We start from the raw sequence: 22,232 nt of genomic DNA, 5'->3' as shown, positions 1-22,232 counted from the left end.
GTAGATGAGAAAAGAGGAAGCAAAGGAAAAACAAGATTAGGAACAGACAGGGAGTAGAATTAGGATCAAGAAGTAGAATTAATTTCCTATCACTGAAAGGTATTCACAGATACTGACAGATCACCACAGAATATGATATAAATAAGATAAATAGTAATAATACCACCACCTAACCTTACATGGCATTTAGTATTGTTTTAAAGGTTTTACATCCATTATGACACTATTATTATCTTCATTTTACAAAGAAAGAATCATAGGCACAGAGTTATAAGTATGTTGAAGAATGTTACAAAACGGGTAAGAGACCCAGGATCCAAGCACAAGAAGTCTGTCTTCATGCAAGTTCATACAAACATTACAACCTCATTTAAGAATATTTTTTTAGGAGGGAGGTGAGACAAGATGGCAGAACAGAAAACTCCACAGATCATCCCCCTGCCCCTACCACAAGGATACTAAGTTAACAACTACACAGAAAAAAGCATCTTCATAAGAGCTAAAAATCAGGTGAGCACTCACAGTACCTGGTTTTAACCTCGTATCACTGAAAGAGACACTGAAAAGACAGAAAAACAGTTCTGAGTCTCTGATGCCACCCCTCCCTGACCCCAGCAGCATGGCTTGGTGCCAAGAGCATCTCTAGGTGCTGGTGAAGGGAGAACAGAGCAATTGTGAGGCACTGAACTCAGTGCCGTTTTGTTGCAGCAAAAAGGAAAACCTGACCAAACTAAGCTGAAGTCCACCCAAAAGAAGGCATCTCAACCAGCCTTAGCCAGAGGGCAATCACTGATACCAGCAGTCCAAACCTGAGTGCCTGAAAACCTCAGTACCAAAGGCCAGAGTGCTCTTGGTGTCTAAGTAAACTTGAAAGATAGTCTAGGCCATAAGGACTGCACCTCATAGTTGAGTCCTAGTGCTGAACTAGGCCCAAAGACAATGGACTAAAGTGGCATGGGACATATTGAGATACCAGCTGGGGCAGCTAAGGGAATGCTGGCATCACCTCTCCCCTAACCCCAGACTGCACTGCTTGTGGATCCAAAAGAAACCCCTTCCTTTCACTTGAGAAGAGGAGAGGGAAGAGTTGGGAGGAGTTTGTCTTGCATATTGCTTATCAGCTCTGTCACAAAAGGACAGGGGACCTTGAGGTCTTGAGGCCCTCTTCCAGGCTCTAGCTCTGGGATGACATTTCTAGATATACCTTGGGCCAGAAGGAAGCCCACTGCCTTGAAGGAAAGGACCCAGTCCTGGCAGCATTCATCATCTGCTAACTGAAGAGCCCTTCGGTCCTGAATAACCAGCAGTGATACACGGGTACTATGTTGAGGGCCTTGGTGAGCTTCTGAGACTTGTTGGCTTCAGGTGAGACTATGCACATTACCAGCTGTGGTGGCTATGGGGCAAAACTCCTTCCACTTGATAAAAACAGAAGGAAGAGTAAAGGGGACTTTGTCTTGCATCTTAGGTACCAACACCACCACCGTGGGGTAGAGCACCAAGTGGGCTCTTGGGGTCCCCAATTCTAGGACTTGACTCTTAGACAGCATTTCTAGACCTGCCCTGGGCCAGAGCAGAGCCCACTGCCCTGACGGGTGAGTCCCAGGCCAGGCAATATTCACCACAAGCTGACATAAGAGCCCTTTCTCCTTAAGGGAACATCGATGGTACTTTGGCAGTACTCCTCATGGCCAGGAGTGGCAGTGGCTACAGGGTGAGGCTCCTCAGCTTTTGGAAAGGGGAAAAAGTGGAAAGAGTGGGAAGGATTGTGACTTGTGGTTTGAGCGCCAGCTCAGCCGCAATACAACACAATGCCAGGTAGATGTCTAAGGTTTTTGACTCTAGTCCCTGACTCCCGTATGGCATCTCTGGACCCACTGGTGGCCAGGGGGACTTTGCCACCCTGAAGAGAAGGACACAGGCCCAGCTGACTTTGCTACCTGCTAATTGTAGAGCCCCAGGGCCTTGAGTGAACATAGGCTATAGCCAAGGAGTGATTAAGGCAAGGCCCGGCACTGTGCTTGCTTCAGGTGTGACCCAGCACAGTCATGGTGGTGGTGGTCATAGGGGTGCTTGTATCATACATCATATCAGCTCCAGCTTTAGGTATCTCAGAACAGAGAGAGAGAGAGACTCTGTGGGCTTGGGAGAAAGTAAGGGAAGAGAAAAAGAGACTCTGCCTGGTAATCTAGAGAATTATCCCAGATCTTATCCAAGGCCATCAAGGCAGTACCTCTACAAGTCTGCAAGAACCAGAGTGTCACTGGAAAGCCTTCCCAAGAAGGATGGCTACAAATAAGCTCAGGCAATGAGGAGTATAATAAATACCTAACTCTTCAATGCTCAGGCCCCAAGGAACATCTACTAGCATTAACACCATCCAGAAAAACATGACCTCACCAAAAGAACTAAATAAGGCACCAAGAATCACTCCTCAAGAAACAAAGATATGTGACCTTTCACATGGAGAATTCAAAATAGCTGTGTTGAGGAAACTCAAAGAAATTCAAGATAACACAGAGAAGGGATTCAGAATTCTATCAGATAAATTTAACAAAGATGTTGAAATAATTTTTAAAACTCGAGCAGAAATTCTGGAGCTCAAAAATGCAATTGGCATACTTAAGAATGCATCAAGTCCTTCAAGAGCAAACTGGATCAAGCAGAGGAAAGAATTAATGAGCTTCTGAAGAAAGGCTATTTGAAAACACACAGAGGAGAAAAAAGAATAAAAACCAATGACACATGCATACATGATCTAGGGAATAGCCTCAAAAGGGCAAATCTAAGAGGTATTGGCCTTGAAAAAGAGGTAGAGAACAGGGTTAGAAAGTTTATTTTGAGTAAACCTTCCAATAACAGAGACCTACCCAAACCTAGAGAAAATATCCAAGTACAAGAAGGTTATAGAATACCAAGCAGATTTAACCCAAAGAAGACTACCTCAAGACATTTAATAATCAAACACCCAAAGGTCAAGAATAAAATAAGAATCCTAAAAGCTGCAAGAGAAATAAACGATAACATACAAAGGAGTCCCAATACATCTGGCAGCAGACTTTTCAGTGAAAACCTTATATGCCAGGAGACAGTGGCATGACATATTTATATTGCTGAGGGAAAAAAACTTTTACCCTAGAATAGTATATCCAGTGAAAATATCATTTGACCATGAAGAGGAAATAAAGACTTTCCCAAACAAATAAAAGCTAAGGGATTTCATCAACACCAGACCTGTCCTACAAGAAATGCTAAAGGGGGTACTTCAATCAGAAAGAAAAGGGCATTAATGAGCAATAAATGATCACCTGAAAATACAAAACTTACTGGTAATATAAGTACACAGAAAAATACAGAATGTTATAAGCACTGTTACTGTGGTTTGCAAACTACTCTTATCCTAGGTAGAAAGACTAAATGATGAATTAAACAACAATAATAACTACAACAACTTTTCAAGACATAGGCAGTATAATAAGACATAAACAGAAACAACGAAAAGTTAAAAAGCAAGGAAATGAGGTTAAGGCAAGTTTTTACTAGTTTTCTTTTTGCTTGTTTGCTTATGCAAATAGTATCATGTTATCAGGTTAAAATGATGAGTGATAAGACAGCATTTGCAAGGCTCATGGTAACCTCAAACCAAAAAACATATAATGGACACAAAAAAAATAAAAATCAAGAAACTAAATCACCAGAGAAAATCATCTTCACTAGAGGAAGACAAGAATGCAAGAAAGAAGACCACAAAACAACCAGAAAACCAAAAACAAAATGGCAAGAGTAGATCCTTACTTAATAATAACAGTGAATGTAAATACACTAAACTCTCCAATCAAAAGACACAGACTAACTAAATGGATGAAAAAGCAAGACCTATTGATCTTTTGCCTAAAAGAAACACACTTCACCTATAGAGACACACAAAGACTGAAAATAAACAGATGGAAAAAGATATCCCATGCCAAAGAAAACCAAAAAAAGAGCAGAAGTCACTATACTTATATCAGGCAAAAGAAATTTCAAGACAAAAACTAACTATAAAAAGAGACAAAGAAAGTCACCATATAAAGATAAGGGGGTCAATTAAGCAAGAGGATATAATAATTTCAATATATATGCACCCAACACTGGAGCACCCAGATATATAAAGGAAATACTATTACAGCTAAAGACAGCTATAGGCTCCATAATATCTGCAGACTTCAAAACCTCACTTTCAGCATTGGACACATCTTCCAGAAAGAAAACAAAGAAACATCAGAATTAATCTTCACTACAGACCAAATTGAGCTAATAGATATTTACAGAACATTTCATCCAGAAGCTGCAGAATACACATTATTTTCCTCAGCACATGGATCAGGTGAAAAGACAGACCATATGTTAGGTCACAAAACAAATCTTGAAACATTCCAAAAAAATGAAATAACATAAAGCATCTTCTCTGACAACAATGGAATAAAACTAGAAATACCAAGAGAAATTTCGGAAACTATACAAATACATGGAAATCAAACAATATGCTCCTGAATGACAAGTGGGTCAATGAAGAAATTAAGAAAGAAATTGAAAAATTTCTTGAAACAAATAATAATAGAAACACAACATACCAAAATCTATGGGATACAACAAAAGTTGTACTAAGAGGGATGTTTATAAGTGCCAATATCAAAAAAGAGGAAAAATATCAAATAAACAATCAAATGCTGCATCTTAAAGAACTGAATGATCAAGAGCACACCAAATCCAAAATTAACAGAAGAAAAGAAATAATAAAGATCAGAGCAGAAATAAATAAAATTGAAATAAAAAATACAAAAGATCAAAGAAATGAAAAGTTTATTTTCTGGAAAGCTAACCAAAATTGACAAATCTTTAGCCAGACTAAGAGAGACGATCCAAATAAAGAAAATCAGAAATAAAAAAGGAGACATTACAACTGATACTGCAAAAACTCAAAGGATCATTAGCGGCTACTGTGGGCAACTACATGCAAATTAATTGGAAAATCTAGAAGAAATTTATGAATTGCTACACATATACAACTACCAAGATTGAACCAGGAAGAAATCCAAAACCTGAACAGACTAATAACAAGTTACAAGACTGAAGTTGTAATAAAAGTCTCCCAGTAAAGAAAAGTCTGGGAAATGATAGCTTCACTGCTGAATTCTAACCAAACATTTAAAGAACTAATATTAATTCCACTCAAACTATTCTGAAAAATAGAGAAGGGCATACTTCCAAACAGAGGAGGAAGGAGTACTTCCAAACTCATTCTATGAGGCCAGTATTACACTGTTACCAAAACCAGTCACAGACACAAATTTTTAAAAATATATTTATTGACTGACCAAAAAATAGAACAAATGAAGGATTCTTACCCCAATTTTGTTTGTTATAAATATTTATAATATGTCTCTAGTTCTACAATAAGGATATAAGCTTGGTTAGTTACATGGCTTTAACAAGTTTACATCAAAAAATATCTCATAAGCCACTGGCACTCTGAAAAAGGTACTGTGATGCATTTCATTGGTTTCATTATAATAAGGTCTCTTGTAAAAATTGTCACTAAGCAAAAAATAACATAACTCTGGGCTACTAGAAAATCCTTCTTAGTTCTTCATAAGTCCAACAAACAAGCACCTAACAGTAGAAGTAAATTGGACATGCTGCCAGAAATTACAACAATGAATGCAAATTTGAATACTAGTTTCATAGTTCTCAGCCTCAAAAGTGAGAACCTTAAAAGGTAAAAAGATTTTGGAATGACAGTTTCAGTAACACTTGGTTGGGAAAAGATTGGTAAAAATACAAAGAATAACTTTATTCTTAGTTTTTCCTAAAAATGAATTATTAGGCAAAAATATAATGGATATCATGTCTGTAACTCATAAGTTACAGACATTACACAGCATAAATATTTTTAAACAACTATATTTACATGTAAGAGTTTTTGATATATTAGCTTGCTGGTCTAGAAGCAAAATAATTACCACTTGGGGAATAATAAGAAGGAAGAATGAGTTCATATATCAGTGTGCAAAGGAATCAGTGTATCCATATTTTAAAACTGAAAAAGATGTTACAAACCATCTATTTGAATTGCTCCCTTCATGGAGAGCCTAGCAAGCCTTTTATATAGTCAAATGGATACTGTTTAAATGACTTTTAATATTTCAAAAAGTATCACATATCATATTCTTGAGAACTAGAACTACATGAGCTAAGCGAAACATCATCTTTTATTCTTCACTGACTATAAAGGCAATGCTGTTAATCTAGCTATCTCACTGCAAAACAAAGTCATATTTATTTAATAGAAATAACAGTAGAAACTGGAGAAGAAGGTAAGGTAAGAAATAATTTTAAAAATTAAATGTTGGTAGTCATGGAATCCCTACACCAAGGTCAAAAGCTAAGGTAACAGACAGGTAGACTATTCAAATTTCCTGACTAGTCCAGTGATCTTTCCTACCTCCACACTACTTTGAATACAGGACATAAATAATAGATTTAACAAATGTCAAATGTTTACAATAGTGACCATGGAGCAATGAGATTACGGGCGACTTTCCATTTCTTCTTCACATTTATTTTTAAATGATTTGCAATAAGCATATATACTATTATAATAAAAACACACACACAAACACTCACACACATTTAACAGTGAGTCTTCCTAAAGCAAAACCTATAATTGTACAAATCATGTTCAGAAATATGATTTTCCCATGTTTCCTTTTCCATTCACATAATCTTGGAGTATGTTTCGTCATTTATAAAACAAGGGTAATGGTTGGTTCTTACACTATGTTTCACTAATTATTGCTGGGACCACTCAAAAAATAGATGTAAAAGTAAATCTACTAACTGATTATACAATGAGTGCCACTCATGTGGTATCTAATAAACAGTCTTCATTCACTAGAAACATAAGAGAATTTTTTTTTTTTTTTTTTTTTTTTTAGACGGGGTCTCGCTCTATCGCCCAGGCCGGAGTGCAGTGGCGCGATCTCGGCTCGCTGCAGGCTCCGCCCCCCGGGGTTCACGCCATTCTCCTGCCTCAGCCTCCGGAGTAGCTGGGACTACAGGCGCCCTTAAAAGCCTAAAGGAGAACTAACATTTTATTCCTTACTACACGTATCTATTGAATGTATCTTGCAAGCCATGTGTAGTTTCAAGGTACAGGAAATATAGCGGTAAATGAAACAAAGTCCCCATCCTCATATAGCTTATGTTCTAATACAGGTCACAGACAATAAACTAGTAAAATGTATATAAATAATATGATTTCAGAAAATGATACTTTTTTATGGTATTTATTTTTATGAAAAAAATATAGTCTTGTAGTAATTTGTTATACAATTTTTTCCTGACTACGTTAGCACTACTTGAAGGCAGGGACTATAGCTTATAAATAAACTCTGCAGCAATAAGCTATGCTCATTGATTGATACATGGTAAATACTTGATAAATGTCTCAAGGAAAGAAAGGAGGAAATAACTTAAAGGTAAAAATTCTAAAAATTCAATACATTCAATAGTTTGACACAGATTACTTACATTACAAGGCAATGTCACATATTAAAGGAAGAAAAACAAAAGGTTTTAAAGTCAGAATAAAATCATTCCTCTATGGGACTGTTAAATTCCCTAAAACATGATTTTGGGGGAATAATAAGGTCCTCAAAACTAGCATTCAAAGTATTGAATCATCATTGTTGTGTTAAGTAAATTATTTGGCCTCTTGGAGTCTTGATTTTCTTACCAATGAAATAGGAATGAGAGCATAGGAATGAACAGCTCTCCTTATAGCAAGGGGTTGTAAGCACAAATGAGATAAATTATGATCCTTTGAAAAGTACAAAGTATTACAGAGAAAGCAATAGCATTAATTCTGGCAGCAGTCTGGAATGGAGCAGTAATTCCAGTCATCTGGAAATACAGGCAGTAGTGAGTCACGGCTCGTAGACTCAGAGCAGGGAACTGGTTTGGATAAAGTGTGTGACAAGTTGTGGGGGATGTTAAAAGGAGCTAAGCAGGGCCGGGCGTGGTGGCTCACACCCGTAATCCCAGCACTTTGGGAGGCTGAGGCGGGCGGATCACCTGAGGTAGGAAGTTTGAGACCAGCCTGGCCAACATGGGGAAATCCTGTCTCTACTAAAAATACAAAAATAAGCTGGGTGTGGTGGCGCATGCCTGCAATCCCAGCTACTCGGGAGGCTGAGGCAGGCGAATCGCTTAAACCCAGGAGGCAGAGGTTGCAGTGGCCACTGCACTCCAGCCTGGACAACAGAGCAAGACTCCCTCTCAAAAAAAAAAAAAAATTGGAGCTAGGCAGGTTCCATGCCCAGAGCTAGTGGTCAGGAATCAAATGGCAAGGAATCAAAACTAGTCACACAAGCCACAGTTGGGGCAAACCTGAAAAGACAGTTGCAGTGACCATGGATCCTCAAGCATGGAATAGGAAGGCAATATAAAGTATGGTAAACAGTCAGGAATCTGGAAATGTGATGAACAAAATGAAGGATAATGTAAACGAGAGGCCAAATTTGAGATCTTCAAAAATGCAGCAAGGCAGTTTTGTGTGTCAGCTCCAGTGTATGTATAAGGATCCTTTGAAGGAAAGCATTGACTCTTGAGGAGCAGGTGCTCAGGATTACATGATTGAGGTAAGGGAATGTAGGTGGAACTGAACCAACAGTTTCTCCTCAAGAAAATTCTGGCAATAAATATCTTAGACAGTTTTTAGAAGAACCTTTCCAGTCATCCATTTTCTAATTGGACAGCAAGATAAAGCTTTGTCAAATCTCTAGACAAATTTCCCTTGGGATTTACACCATGTTTTCATGATACCACAAAATATTTTGAAAGTAAAAAAACTCAGTCGTTGATGTATGCACTCATTATTAGATCCTCAGTATGTATGGTTTCAGCTAGGAATGAAAGCATTGCCTCCTCTCTTGTTGACCTGAGTTTACTAAGTAACTGGCTAAAGTTAATTAATGAATCAATTGTACTGTAGCAACATGCATGTGAATGCTAGGCAAAACCCTCCTGTGGATGGCAGAGAATTACTGTCTTTAGGTAACTGTTTGTTTGTTTGCTTTCTATCTCTACATTCAAATCTGACCAAGGAATGCCACTAGCTAGACATGTGTAGTGATTACCAGCGAACCTCAGGCCAGGCTCACTCAGGACTGGCTACCCCCAGGATGGAGGGTTGGCATGCCAGTAAGGAACCTGGCCTTAGCAGCAAGTTGTTTTTTTTTTTTTTTCTGCAAGTATCGTATATTTCTTCTCCAACCAATTTTGTTCCCCTTGGTTCCTGGGAACCATTATACTGTTAGGTTAATGGATCATTGGTTTATCCACCTGAACGTTTCCTGAATTTTGGCCATTCAACCATGCATTCCTGGTGATTGAGTTTACAAGTACTAGTTTCCTAGGTCCAACATCACATTCAGATATCTCTTAACTATAAATTGGTGTAGTAACCGTGATATATCAGCATAGAGATGGCTCCATCCATTAAAAATATATTGGTGGCTTCAAAAAGTTTTATATTTGTTACTGGCATATAAAACAAATAAATGGCCAGATACAAAATTGTGCAGAACCCAGATTAGTATCTAATAAAGAATTAATAAAGAATATGTATTAATGTAGATATATTTATTTACATATTAATGGTTTTTTCAAATTGGCCAAATTTTTCAAAACAATTACATATTAAAAATTGAGATATATGAAAATTCTAACTAATAGATTTATAGTCATTCCTAGGGTAGGCATTAACACCTCTTGGTAACTTCTGTATTTCTGTAAGTTAATTATAGTTTAACTTCCTAATTAATTAATTCTGTAAGTTAATTTATAGTTTAACTTCCCAGAGGCTTTGGTGTCTTTTTTTACCCTCACTTTAAAATACACACAATAGTATATAATATATCACATTTGGTCAACAGTTCAAATTTTTTTATTCTTTAAAGCATGTACAAAAAATATACTAGTTAGAATTCCTGTGAAAAATTCTAATACAGAGGAATTATATGGCTATGTTTGGAAAGATAATATTTCTTTAAAAATGTGTTGTTTTTTATGTTTTATGTTTGCAATAAGCATTATTTAAATTTGATTGAAGAACTTCATGATTTTTATGTATTACTTTCTTGTATTGAGAAATAGTGGTCCATTGTTGGGCTGTATTTAAAATTAATGTGTATGAAACAAGAAATATTTAATTAGAGTTATTAATTTTCCACAAGTAATATGTGTATTTGACCTAAATCAGTATCTTTTATCATAACAGCCTCACATACAACAAGAATAATAGCAAGGACAACAACACCAAATCTGAATGTTTCCTTTGTGCCTATGCTCCTAACTATCATGTTATACTCATTCATATAAACCTAACAATTAATTTGAAGTTAGACACACAGGATTTACTCATCAGTATTAGAGCATTCGCTGTTATCCAGGAAGAAAACTATCCCTGGTGCTGAAACTGTTCTGTGTAGTCCTTGTGGTTGAAGAATTAAAAGTTTCTTTTAGACATTTCCTTTCAGGAAGTATTAAATTTCACATATGTTAACATCTTAATTAATATAAGATTAATATTCTACTTATGACTATGTTTTAATATTGAAAAATGAGTTTATGATGAGTTTCATTAGTTTCTAGAGAAAACAATGGTTTAAAAAATTTCAGTACATAAGACATTGAAGCGTCTATGAATGTTCCAGAAATCTGAAAACATATACCACTAATCAAAAGTTTCTCCATTCATGTTGACTAGCATTTGCCTTAGGCCTCAGAATTAACGGATTTGTGTTAAAAATAAACACCTGAAATCTAATTCCCTAACTGCATTATAACACACTTGATTACAAGTACTTAGCTTTTATTTAATGCTTATAATGACTTTAAATTGTAGCGAAATGGGCTTCCCCCAGGAGGACTGCTTTGTTGATCCTGAGTTGGGGTCCTAAGCCAGAAGTTAACTATGCTTTCATATATTCTTGCAAGTAGAAGTACAGTGTTGGTGTAAATTCTCCTTAGACGGATAGCTAAGCCCAGAGGAAATAATGGTAATTGGCACCATATGACCGTATGCAATTCATGTGCATATCAAGAAAAGAACATTATAGGTCTGGTGAGACCCTATTTTGTTCTGACAATGTCATCTGTATTTATATGTCTGTTTCGGGAATTTGGAAGTCAAGGGATTCTGTGCTGGATTGTAAAGCTTCTGCTTTGTGTGCTTCTGCTTGATGTAGCTACTCAATTTTGTATTCTTGACTAATAAAGTCATAAACATAATTCAACCTCTGTGTGTGTGCTCTCCTTCCATTAATTTATACTTTAGCAAAAAGTATTGAATGTGTGTGTTATGTAACAGTTTCCTATAAATTATATTAAATGATTTATTAGCTTTATTCAATAAAGTTTTAAGTGTTTTCTTCTATGACTACATTACTTGTTAACAAGAAATTTCTTTAACTGAAAACTTCAAGCAAGATTATCTGGGTAACTCTTTCAAAAAGAATTGTACCTGTATTTTGGGATTGAATATATTAATTTCTTTTACTGTTTTAATAGGACATAATTTTACAAGACAAGCCACTTTTTCAGAGCCTGCTTCTCCTCCCATTTTCCCTATCTCTGTGATTGACACCTTCAACCCCTGTAGCCTGCCTCTGCTCTCTCTTAACCAAGTCCTACTGATACTACTTCTTAAGTATTTTTCAGCCCTGTCCTTCCTCTCCATCACGATGGACTCATTTCCAGTTGAAATCCTTATGGTACCCTCCCTGGATTATTGCAGTAATCAGAGAGCTGGTCTCCTTAACTCAGGATTCACTTCTTCTCATCTGTTGTTCACAGTGACACCAGAAAGATATTTTAAAATGATGAACTAGAATTAATTATATAAAACACACATACACACATAAATAATACTTAAATCTTTCAATGATGTTCCAATTATATAAAATATAATATAGGAGGCACTTTATGTTCTGGCCTCAGTCTTTCAATTCAAACTTATCTCCTGCCACTATCTCCTTTGACAGTTGTATTCCAGCTACTTTAGAATAATAATAATGTATAATATTCATAGAGCCCTTCCTGGGTTCCTATCACTGTACAAAATACTTCACATATAACATTTAATCTTTGACAACTTTATTAGGCAGGTACTATTATTATCTATCTATATATCTATATCTATATATATAAAATCTATATTTTATAGATAAAAAAAGAGGGTAAAAATTCGCCAAAATTGCAAAGCTTAGAAGTGTAGCCGTTGGGATTTGAGTCTAGGCATCCTGCCTCTACAGTCCACAGTGGCTTTCTTGTGCCAAAAGGCTTGCAGTTCCCTAGACTTGACATTTCTCAAAATCTGTGTCTTTCACATGCTCTTCCAATTGTCTGGAAAATCTTTCCCAACCTCAGTCTACCCGTGGTACTCATGTTCACCCCACAAGAAATGACTCCATCTGTCCCCTCTCCATGAAAATTTCTCTGAATCTCAGCACTTTGGGAGGTTGAGGCGGGTGGATCGCCTGAGCTCAGGAGTTCGAGACTGCCCTGGGCACCATGGTGAAACCCCGTCTTTACTAAAATACAAAAAACTCACCAGGTATGGTGGCACACGCCTGTAATTCCAGCTGCTCCAGAGGCTGAGGCAGGAGAATTACTTGAGCCTGGTAGGCAGAGGTTGCAGTGAGCCAAGATTGCACCACAGCACTCCACCTTGGGCTACAGAGTGAGACTCCATCAAAAAAAAAAAAAAAAAAGAAAGAAAGAAAGAAAGTTTCCCTGGTAAGGACTCATGCCTTGGCACTGAGGGCATCTTGCAAAACTCAAGGATGCCACTTGGTGTAGCAGATAGAAAATAATTGTGATATGAGACAGGCCTGAATTGGATTTATGGCTCTATTGCATATTGGTTTTGTGATTTTGGGAAAGTCATTTAATCTTTCTGAATTTTAGTTTCTTTAGGGATTAATAGCACCTTTTCCAGGGAGCTGTTATTAGGATGAGACAATGATCAGAAGATAGCAAGAATTCATTAGTGCTCTCACCACCCTTCCTCTGTTGCAGCCCTCAGTACCTGAATGGCAATCGTGCATCTTCTCATCGGCCTGTGAAATGCTTCCCCTTTCATCTTTGGCTCTGCAGTATTCAGTGTCACTAGTGAAATGTGTGAAATGAATGAATCGACAACTGATGCTTAATACCTAATGAGACAAGTGAATGAATCCTTTTGTTCATTTTATGGCCAGAAAGATAGTGTAATTAAGTAATAACAACTGGCAAAAAAGAGAAACTCCACCTATACTTTGTCCTTTTCTCAAGTAGCATCTAAAACTTTTTCCTTCTGATTAAAAAATTATCACTGAAGGATCTCTTTGAATGTGTCTTGAATTTTATATAAGCAGGTGATCTCAGCTCAGCATAATATTAGAAGATTATATGATTTTAAAAATTGGTTCATAGTTTTATAGTCTTGGAATATCTATCTATCTATCTATCTATCTATCTATCTATCTATCTATCTATCTATCTAGGTATCTATCTACGTATCTACCTACCTACCTACCTACCAACCTACCAATCTGTCATCTTCAAATATATTTAGGCTGCTTTCCTGAGGCTGATTTTTTATTCCATTCTTTCATTTTTTTCAAGATCCTGGTATTCCCTGGTGTATTGGGTCTAGGTATTTATGATTAGGAGAAGAAATGATTCAGTGGCAGCTCCCCAGGATTTTGAATTATGAGACACGAAACTAGAAATGGCAACTTAGGTGGATTGTTTGAGAACACTGTGTATTACTGCTTCTGTATCAACTTCTATTCTCCCTTGTTCATACTTTTTTAATATGCATTTCAAGCACTATGTATTGGTGAACATTTCAACCCAAATCATATAATAATAGAAGATGCCATAGTTGGAAAGGCATAAAAGGTCATTCTAAATGTGTGAACAAATTAGAGAACTACAAAATTAGAGATCATCATAGCTATATTGCAGACAGACTTCATTGCTTTTCACAGAAATTAAGCCATAGATAACAATGACCGGTTGAAATAGGTCATGATATCTAAAAATAATGTCATGTAAATTACCTACGTAAATACATTAAAATATGAATTATTTGAAAAAATGAATAGTAGGTCCTCAGAATAGCCCTGCACATAAGTATATAATAAAAGCATGAGTTCAAGAGCAGAATGTTAATGAAGCTCCCTGTCTTGGTTTCTTTAATAAGATTCTTCTATTCTGCTTTCTGGAACTATTATGTTCCCATTATAAACTTTGTACCAAGTTAAAAGTAAGGCCCCTTTTGCCCCTTTTTTCTGTCTTCCTGGCTCTCTAGTCCTAGGAAGTTAAAAAGAGTCAGAAAATCCCATCTTTTCTTCCATGAAGTTTGGGAGAGAAGTCAAGATAGTCTATAAGGTGTTGCACTTGATAATCCAACCATCCTTCTACTGATAGTAGAGTCTCATTATCCTTCCTCAGATATATGCAATGACAAAAATAGATAATGAGAAAGCATGCACCCAAGTAACTCTTTGAGTGTATAAGGGCTGATTAAGTTGAAAGAAGATTGCCAGGCGAGGTGGTTCACGCCTGTAATCCCACCACTTAGGGAGACTGAGGCAGGCAGATCACTTGAGGTCAGGATTTCGAGACCAGCCTCACCAACATGGTGAAACCCCGTCTCTACTAAAAATACAAAAAGTATTCGGGCGTGGTAGCGCATGCCTGTAATCCCAGGTACTCGGGAGACTGAGGCAGAAGAATCACTTGAACCCAGGAGGCAGAGGTTGCAGTGAGCTGAGATGATGCCACTGCACTCCTAGCCTGGGCAGAAGAGTGAGACTCCATTAAAAAAATTGCAAAATATCTACTAATCTAAAAAATGCACAGCCTCAGTTCTCAAAGAGTTTATGTTGTAGGATCATGTCAGTTCCATGTATAATTTGTTTATCACAACTGCACACTGTTACGTAAAGGAAATGCACAACTTGAGATATTTGTTTTGGCTAGAAAACTGAGAAACATTAATAGAGGCAATTTGTGAACCGTCTTTTCAAGGAGGTCTTTAAATGGAATGTATTCATGATCATGTTAATGCAGGGCTACCTAGAGACAGAGGGAAGAATTAAACAAGTTTTTTTTTTAACTTAACTTTTGGACTCAGCTATTAAGAAAGCATTTAAAAGTAAAGTCAAATTCAAATCTTTCTATCCTGTGAGCTCTGCCTCTCATCTCTGTCAGGCTCCAACTCCATCAAAGACTGGCGGTCACATGAATGGAGTGGAAAATATTCTCTAGTTTATTTGTTTGTGTATTTTTTCTTTAATGTTCCAACTCACATAATAAGTTTAACATGAAAATTAAAAGCAATCACACGTAATTCTCAATATCAGAGTAGATGAGAGTGGCTGCCTTCTCACCAATACCCAGAATGCATTGCAGTTTTCCCAGCTGCCCTTGCACCTTCTCAATAGCCACTTGACCAGCTTTGGTGACTGCTGTGTGTCAGTGAAGGGAGTATTTTCCCCTTTTCCCTAGCTAACATGCAGATGTGGTGATGAGCTCTTTTGGGCCACAAAGGCCATGCCATAGTGATTGGATAAAAGAAAAATAGAAGATACCCAAGCACTGACCTCCCTGTAAAGCTATGCCACCTTAACAACTTGTTCTATTATGTGACTGGGAAATAGTCTCTTTTCTTGTCTAAGCCACTCTTATTTTGAACTTCTATCACAGCCACCAAACCTGCATCTTAACTAACACAAAACTTTGTACCTGGAAGAGGAGCTGAACAGAAGATAATCTGAAATACGCGGCATTTACTCAGAATTCCCCAGCATGTGACAGTGATAAAGCCAGTGAGTTTTGCTAGGCCATGGACAAATGTTTGTTAAAACCACCATCTATGATGTCATGGAAGGTAGAGCACATGGCATCTGAACCTCCAACTCCAAAGAACATGGAGAAAAACATTTCAAGTGTTTGGTATAAGATGCTTGCTTCTCGCTACTTTTAGTAAAGGCTCCAAGAGAGGAACTCAAGCTGGAGCGAACCAACATAAAACAGGGCAGGAAAGGACTATAACTACACCAAGAAGACTCTCTGCCTGTGGCTTGAGATTGAAGTTGGCTAAAGTCTGGGAGGAGCTTCACAGTAAGCCTGCCAACTACTTCCCTACACTGAAGCAGCTGGAAGAAGTGGGTCTGAAGAGCCTGCCCTAGCAGGAGATAAAATTGTGGCCCCAAGCCAAGGCAGCCAAACAATGAATATCCCTAATCTGAAAATCTGAAATCTGAAATGCTTCAAAATCTGAAAGTTTTTGAGCACTTACATGATGCTCAAAGGAAATGTTCATTGGAGCATTTCAGATTTCAGATTTTCAAATTAAGGATACTCAACTGGTAAGTATAATGCAAATATTCCAAAATCTGAAAAATATCCAAAATCCAAAATACTTCTGGTCCCATGCATTTTCGATAAGGGATACTCAACAAGTATTTTAAAAGATCAAAATAAGGCTAAGAGAATATGGATATTTAAGCTTATGGGGCTTTACATGGAACAGTTGAGGCCATTAAAAAAATGTCTAAGATATAGGCAGTGGAAGGCTGAATTCAAGAAAAAGTCTCAGAGGAAACTGAGAAAATGATGTTGCTTGGGTGGAGAGGAAGTTCTGGAATAAATATGGCAGTTGTTAGAAGACATTATAGTTAGAAGGCATTATAGTTAGATGGATAGACAGTAAAGAAGGGGCTTTTGTATTAAAATAGAGGAATAGTGGTTGGGAATAGGAAATATGGAGCTAAAATTATGCCAACATACTTCTATTAAATAAATTCTATGACACCTTAGCCTTTGGGAAAATGACTAGCCTTCAGTGGAGCACACGTCAAGGGAAGCAATGTCCCCATAGAGATAGCTGAATTTTAATTAAAGCAAAGAAATGGAGTCGATGTCCTCTAATGAGGTTTCCAGAAGTCACATTGAAAATATTTGGGAGGGAGGGAAGATAGATTCAGAAGTAAAACACAGAGCAGTATGTAGATAAGACACTGGAGAGCATAAATGAGTCGAGTTTTAAAAAAAATAGAACAAAATTTTTTGAAGTCAGTTGCCTATTATCTTCCTTCATAGTTCTTAGGGAGATATAACTAAAGGCCTCCAAAGAATTTGTGTCTGTCTATAGGGTACAGAATAAATTTATTTCAAAGATCTCCTCCTCCCAGAGTTGACTGTTTGACTTAGGGCAAAAGACTGAACGTAAATAGTAGCGAAATTGTCTCTGATATTATTGTAAGGAATAAAATAATTTTGCTTTGTAAATAAAATAGAATATTTTCTAGAGAGAACTGACCCAAACTCAATTTTAGGACTGGTCCTGAAATTCAGAAATGCCTTTCCCATATTGCCTAACTGTGCCTTTTTCACTGGAAATAAAAGTGCTGCCTTCAGGGAGCACACCTCCCCAGAGATAGTAAAATCAATGAGAAATGCAATGTCCATTTGTCAGTAAAGACATGTGAAGTTTGATGGGTTTCTTGGGACTGGACAACCAGTTAAAGATTCTACACAAAAATTAAGTTGGGCATAGAAACCAAAAATCTCAAGAGATCTTTGAAGAAGGAAACATGAAAAATCAGGACAAATTTAGAGAACTGTTGATGGCATAGATGTTAACTTCCAGAAGAAGATGGAAATAGACTACCATACAAAACAAAAAAGACAGAAGAGAATATTAGCACTCTGTTGCAAAGGAGAATAGGTATGCTCAACTGGTAAGTATAATGCAAATATTCCAATATCTGAAAAAAATCCCAAATCCAAAATACTTCTGGTTCCATGCATTTTTGATAAGGGATACTCAACAGGTATTTTAAAAGATCAAAATACAGATCAGAGAATATGGATACTGAAGATTATGAGCAAACGAGAATAAGAAAACATGTTGGAAGACTTTTAAAAATGTGTAAAGGAATTAATGAATTCTTGTCATCTGCAAACAGAGATAATTTTACTTCTTTAATTTAGTTGCTTTTTTTTTCTCATCAGATTGCTCTTGCAAGTACTATGTTGAATAAAAGTGATGAGACTGGGCATCCCTATCTTGTACTCAATCTTAGTAGAAAAGCTTTTAGTTGTTCCCCACTGACTATGATGTAGGCCATGGGTTTATGATAAATGGTCTTTATTATGTTGACGAACTTTCCTTCTATACATAAACTATTAAGAGGTTTTATCAAGAAAGGTTGCTAAATTTTGTTAAATGCTTTTTCTGCATCAATTCAGGTGACCATGTGGTTTTATCTTTCATTTTGTTAATGTGATATATCACACTGATTGATTTACATATGTTAAACCAACCTTGCATGCCAGAGATAATTCCCACTTAGTCATGATGTATAATCTTTTTGATGTGTTGTTGAATTCTACTTCCTAAATTTTTTTTCCTGATCAGCCATTTATTTTTATATATTTTTTTTATTACACTTTAAGTTCCAGGGTACATGTGCACAACGTGCTGGTTTGTTACATATGTATACATGTGCCATGTTGGTGTGCTGCATCCATTAACTCGTCATTTACATTAGGTATGTCTCATAATGCTATCCCTCCCCCCTCCCCCCACCCTACAACAGACCCAATTTGTGATGTTCCCCTTCCTGTGTCCATGTGTTCTCTTTGTTCAATTCCCACCTATGAGTGAGAACATGTGGTGTTTGGTTTTTTGTCCTTGTGACAGTTTGCTGAGAATGATGGTTTCTAGCTTCATCCATGTCCCTACAAAGGACATGAACTCATCAATTTTATGGCTGCATAGTATTCCATGGTGTATATGTGCCACATTTTCTTAATCCAGTCTATCATTGTTGGACATTTGGGTTGGTTCCAAGTCTTTGCTATTGTGAATAGTGCAGCAATAAACATACGTGTGCATGTGTCTTTATAGCAGCATGATTTATAGTCCTTTGGCTATATACCCAGTAACGGGATGGCTGGGTCAAATGGTATTTCTAGTTCTAGATCCCTGAGGAATCGCCACACTGACTTCCACAATGGTTGAACTAGTTTACAGTGCCACCAACAGTGTAAAAGTGTTCCTATTTCTCCACATCCTCTCCAGCACCTGTTGTTTCCTGACTTTTTAATGATTGCCATTCTAACTGGTGTGAGATGCTATCTCATTGTGGTTTTGATTTGCATTTCTCTGATGGCCAGTGATGAGCATTTTTTCATGTCTTTTGGCTGCATAAATGTCTTCTTTTGAGAAGTGTCTGTTCATATCCTTCGCCCACTTTTTGATGGGGTTGTTTGTTTTTTTCCGGTAAATTTGAGTTCATTGTAGATTCTGGATATTAGCCCTTTGTCAGATGAGTAGATTGCAAAAATTTCCTCCCATTCTGTAGGTTGCCTGTTCACTCTGATGGTAGTTTCTTTTGCTGTGCAGAAGCTCTTTAGTTTAATTAGATCCCATTTGCCAATTTTGGCTTTTGTTGCCATTGCTTTTGGTGTTTTTAGACATGAAGTGCTTGCCCATGCCTATGTCCTGAATGGTATTGCCTAGGTTTTCTTCTAGGGTTTTTATGGTTTGGGGTCTAACATTTAAGTCTTTAATCCATCTTGAATTAATTTTTGTATAAGATGTAAGGAAGGGATCCAGTTTCAGCTTTCTACATATAGCTAGCTGGGCAATGTCAACTTTGTAAATTAACTGAGACCTGTCTCAGATTTTGGGGGTTCACAAACTATACACCAAGGATATAGTAACCAAAACATCATAGGTCTGGTACAAAAACCATGACACAAAAGCCAATGGAACAGATTAGAGAAGGTTGTAGGCTGCACTCCTACAACCATCTGATCTTTGACAAAGTCTATAATTAGAAGCAGTGGGAACGGACTCCCTATTCAACGAATGGTACAAGGATAACTGGTTAGCCATATTTAGAAGATTTAAAATGGACAACTTCCTTCCAACTTATTAAAAAAATCAACTTAAGATAGATTAAAGACCTAAATGTAAAACCTAAAACTATAAAAACCCTAGACAAAAGCCCAGAACATAATATTCTGGCAATAACAAGGATTTTATGATCAAGTTTCCAATAGCTATTGCAACAAAAACATAAATAGACAAGTGGGACCTAAGTATACTAAGGAGACTATGTTCAACAAAAGAAACTATCAGCATAGTAAACAGACAGCCTACAAAATGGGAGGAAATATTTGCAAACTATGGATCTGACAAAGGTCTCATATCCAGAACCTGTAAGGAACTTAAAAAAAATTTTAAGCAAAAACTAAACAACCTCATTGAAAAATGGGCAAAGGACAAGAACAAACACTTCTCAAAAAAGACATACATGCTGTCAACAAGAATATGAAAAAATGCTCCATTTCAAAAATCACTAATCATTAGAGAAATGCAAATGAAAACTACAATAAGATATCATTTCATACCAATCACAATGGCTACTAATAAAAAGTCAGAAAATAACAGATGTTGCTGAGGTTGCAGAGAAAAGGGAAATCTTATACACTTCTGTTGGGAGTGTAAATTAATTCAGCCATTGTATAAAGCAGTTTGAAGATTTCTCAAAAAACTTAAACAAAACTACCATTTGGCGCAGCAATCTCATTACCGGGTACATACACAAAGAAATATAAATTGTTCTACCAAATGACACATGTACTTGTATGATTATCACAGCACTATTCACAGCAGCAAAAACATGGAACCAACCTAGAGGCTCATCAGTGGTGGACTAGAAAAAAAAATGTGTACCACCTGACGTGGTTGCTCACACCTGTATTCCCAGCACTTTGGGAGGCCGAGATAGGTGGATCATTTGATATTAGGAGTTTGAGAAAAGCCTGGCCAACATGGTGAAACACCATCTCTACTAAAAATACAAAAATTAGCCAGGCATGGTGGTGCGTGCCTGTAGACCCAGCTACTTGGGAAGATGAGGTGGCAGAATAGCTTGAACCTGGGACGTGAAGGTTGCAGTGGGCCCAGATTATGCCACAGCACTCCAGCCGGGGTGTCAGAGTGAGACTCTATCTCAAAAAGAAAAAAAATTGGTACATATACACCATGAAATACTGCGTAGCAACAAAAAAAACAATAAAATTATGGCTTTTGCAACAAAATGGATGTAGCTGGAGGCTACGTCCCACAAATTAAGCAAATTAACACAAAAACAGAAAAAGAAAGCATATATTATCACCTATAAATGAGAGATAAACATTGGCTCCACATGGTCCAAAACAGGGACCAATAGATACCAGGGTCTGTGTGAGGGTAGAGGGTGGAAAATCGGTGAGGACTGAAAAATTACTTATGTCTATCAAGTACTATGCTCACTACCTCAGTGACTAAATTATTTTTTCCATGAAACCCCAGCAACATGCAATTTACCTACATAACAAAGCTGCACGTGTACCCCCTGAACCTAAAATATAAATTAAAAAAGAAAAAAATGAATATCAATAAGATACTTGGTAAACACACAAGTGTTTGGAAATCAAACAACAAACTTCTAAGTAATTCACAAAGAAACATCAAAATAAAATTTAGAATACATTTTGAATTGAAAGATAAACATCTGAAGTGCTGAAAGAATAGAGATGGCTTTAGTCTCGAAACTTATGTATAAAAACATTGAAATTTCAATCAGATGGTAATTGGTATGTGATTTGATAATCTACTTTAAAGTTTATACAAAACTGAGAACCCGGCTAGGTGCGGTGGCTCACGCCTGTAATCCCAGGACTTTGGGAATCAGAGGTGGGTGCAACACGAGGTCAGGAGTTCAAGACCAGCCTGGCCAAGATGGTGAAACCCTGTCTCTACTAAAAATAAAAAAATTAGCCAGGCGTGGTGATGGATGCCTGTAATCCTGGCCACTCAGGAGGCTGAGGCAGAAGAATCAATTGAACCCGGGAGGCAGAGGTTGCAGTGAGCCAAGATCACACCACTGCACTCTAGCCTGGGTGAGAGAGCAAGGCTTCATCTCGAAAAGAAAAAAAAAATTGAGAACCCAGATAAAAATAGCTAACTTTATTCTCCAAAAGACAAAAGAACGACAGTGAGTAGAGGTCTGCTTCTATTGGCTATCAGATAATCTTATAACCCTGCAGTACTGTGATGGTATGAAGCACATCCA

At 37.1% G+C, this 22,232-nt stretch overlaps 1 protein-coding gene across 12 annotated transcripts in view; it reads right to left on the bottom strand.

The window, feature by feature from the left end:
- LOC101149340 (neurobeachin-like) overlaps positions 1 to 22,232 on the bottom strand; it is an 86,362-nt gene that overhangs the window by 46,206 nt on the left and 17,924 nt on the right. The gene's annotated exons all lie outside the window — the stretch shown is intronic.

The sequence above is a fragment of the Gorilla gorilla genome, chromosome 11 (assembly GCF_029281585.2).
Source record: "Gorilla gorilla gorilla isolate KB3781 chromosome 11, NHGRI_mGorGor1-v2.1_pri, whole genome shotgun sequence".
Classification (NCBI taxonomy): Eukaryota; Metazoa; Chordata; class Mammalia; order Primates; family Hominidae; genus Gorilla; species Gorilla gorilla.
The sequence above is the reverse complement of the archived record's forward strand: the minus strand, read 5'-3'. Positions and strand labels throughout refer to the sequence as shown.